This window comes from Zingiber officinale, chromosome 1A (assembly GCF_018446385.1).
Source record: "Zingiber officinale cultivar Zhangliang chromosome 1A, Zo_v1.1, whole genome shotgun sequence".
Lineage (NCBI taxonomy): Eukaryota > Viridiplantae > Streptophyta > Magnoliopsida > Zingiberales > Zingiberaceae > Zingiber > Zingiber officinale.
This window is the reverse complement of record NC_055987.1, coordinates 175,888,113-175,890,710: the sequence shown is the minus strand read 5'-3', so window position 1 is coordinate 175,890,710 and position 2,598 is coordinate 175,888,113.

Sequence of the window (2,598 nt, the reverse complement as noted above, 5' to 3'; positions counted from 1 at the left end):
CAAACTCTGAACCAACCAAATCGAAATCCGAATAACTTAAACCATATTATTTGTCTATTTTTGCATTAAAAAGGGGGAGATTGTTGGTGCAGTTTTGCACTAACGATTTAACTCAGGGTTTGATAAATGACAAGTAAGTTAAGTTAGGTTTTGTTGTGATCTAACCACTTGATTAACTGCGCAGAAAATCTAGCTAGGTCAATGGGTCGACTGAATAGTTGTACGAAATCCAGCTAAGTCAACGGGCCAATCAGATGGCTGCTACAAAGTCCAGATAGGTCGATGGGCTGACTAGATATCTGGCAAGAAGTCCAGCTAGGTCAACAGATTGACCGAATAACTAGTATGAAGTCTAGACAAGTCGACAGGCTGACCGGATGTCTGGCAAACTGGTAAGTTTAGGTAAGTCACTGGAGGAGAGTTACCAAGTGAGGACGCGTCCCGGTTGAAGGGACAGTAGGTGTTGGTCCAGTTTAGGCCCATTTGAGATCTCTAAGTTGAGACATTGACTAATTCCTGGTCCTGGGAGGGCAGGAACTAATTAATACTGCTCATTATTATTGTACAAACATTTATCTTGCAGGTTATTATTTTGTTTATTGGACTAATATTGTTTTGCAGGACAAATGAGCATATTTACCTTCGGATGAACAATGTTTGAAAGCGTCTTCAAGTTTGATAGAAGGCACCTTCGTACTATTCATAGAAGGCGCCTTTGTACTGTTCATAGAAGGCGCCTTCCATGGTTATGGAAGGCGCCTTCTGTTGGTACGGGAAGCATCCGACGATAGAACTTGTGTTTTGATTATGTCAAAGGGTTCAAAGTTAAGTTGTTTTATTATCTAAAATGCTTGAATGAGTTTGCAGGAAAGTACTAAGTGTACTTAGGCAAAAGTCCTAGCTGCGGTTAGGCAGGTGGAAAACCCTAGGGGGTGGTAACCCTAAGTCCTAGGGGGTGGTAACCCTAGGTGAAGAAAAGTCCTAACTGCGGTTAGGCAAAGGGAAAGCCCTAGGGGGTGGTAACCCTAGGTCCTAGGGGGTGGTAACTCTAGGCGGAAAGTCTTGGCGGGTCGAGAGCTTCCGGCAAAATCCTAGGGGGCGGTAACCCTAGGTTGAAAAGTCCTAGTGTCGCGAATCAGGTGGAAGTCTGGATGGGGTCATGGAGCGGACATCCAATAGAAAGTCTTGGAGCCTCGGACGTTGAGCAAAAGTCCAGTCGGTTTGGAGGACCGATCTGGCAACATGTATACTCTCCTAAGTGGAGTAGGTGAGGACACGTTCCCCGCTGAGGGAATAGTAGGCGTCGGTTCGACCTAGGGTTTCCGGTCGAAAATCTGAAGTCAGAACCGAACAGTTCGGTGATTGTTAGATATTCATATTCATGTTATTATTATGTGCTAACTTTCTGTTGCAGGGTATGCTTGGTATTTTGGGACTAACATATCTTGCAAGAATAAAATAGCGTGATTTACCTCGGATGAACAATATCCGAGGCGCCCTCCATGGAGCTTGGAGGCGCCTCGGTTGCAAGATCTGGAGAGTGGACGCAGCAGAGCCAGGAGGCGCCCTCTTGGAGTGCTGAGGCACCTCGGACGACCTTGGAGGTGCCTTCAAGGGCATCGGAGGCGCCCTTAGGTGGATAGGCTGTGAAGGAGTCAAAGCTCATCCACGCTGTGAATCCGCCGGTAATGGAGGCACCCTCAAGGGGCTTGAAGGCGCCCTCAACGACTTATATAAGCCTGTCTCGAGCAGAGGCTTAGGATAACATAGTTTTGGCAATCCTTCTTCAGCGCACTGCTAATGAGATGATCCGATCGAGCTACATCAAGACCCCGACAACCCGAAGCTATGAAGTTTCAATTCCTTGTTGTCGGTATAGCTTTTTTAGTACAATTTTGTAATAATCTCTTGTAACCTTTTGCGTGATTATAGTTATTGCCCAAAGTAAATGCTCAACGAGCGTGGGTCTTGGAGTAGGAGTCGCCACAGGCTCCGAACCAAGTAAAATCAACCTGTGTACTTGGTGTATTTTTCTTGTGTTGTTTTCTTTTATTCCGCTACGTTTACTCGATCGCTTTAAACCGAAAAGTGAAAGTCACGAGCGTTATTCCCCCCCCCCCCCCCTCTAGCGCGTTTCAATCCAACAATATAATTGGTATCAGAGTGGGGTCGCTTCAATTTGGTGCAACCACCAATCAAGCATATTTTTCGTGGTAATTTTCAATTTTTCGGAGTCTTCTGATCTAGTTTTTTCGTAATCGAATTTTTCCTCGAAGTTGGTGTAACACCACTCGAGTTCGTGTGTTTATTGTTTTTTTCCCCGCACTACTAAATACAAGACCTAGTCTTGGAATCTTTGTTGTTTATTTTTCTGTGAGCGAGATTCATTTCTCAAATGGCCCATCAAGAAGGTTATAGCACAGCCCGACCACCGCTCTTCTCCGAGGAAGACTTCAGCTACTGGAAGGGTCGAATGGAGTCCTACCTCCAAACTCAGTTTGAGGTATGGATGATCATCAAGATCGGCATCTCGCTCCCACTTGACGGCACAGGAAAACCCGTATAATGCGAAAACTGGGAACCTAGAATAATAAAGAA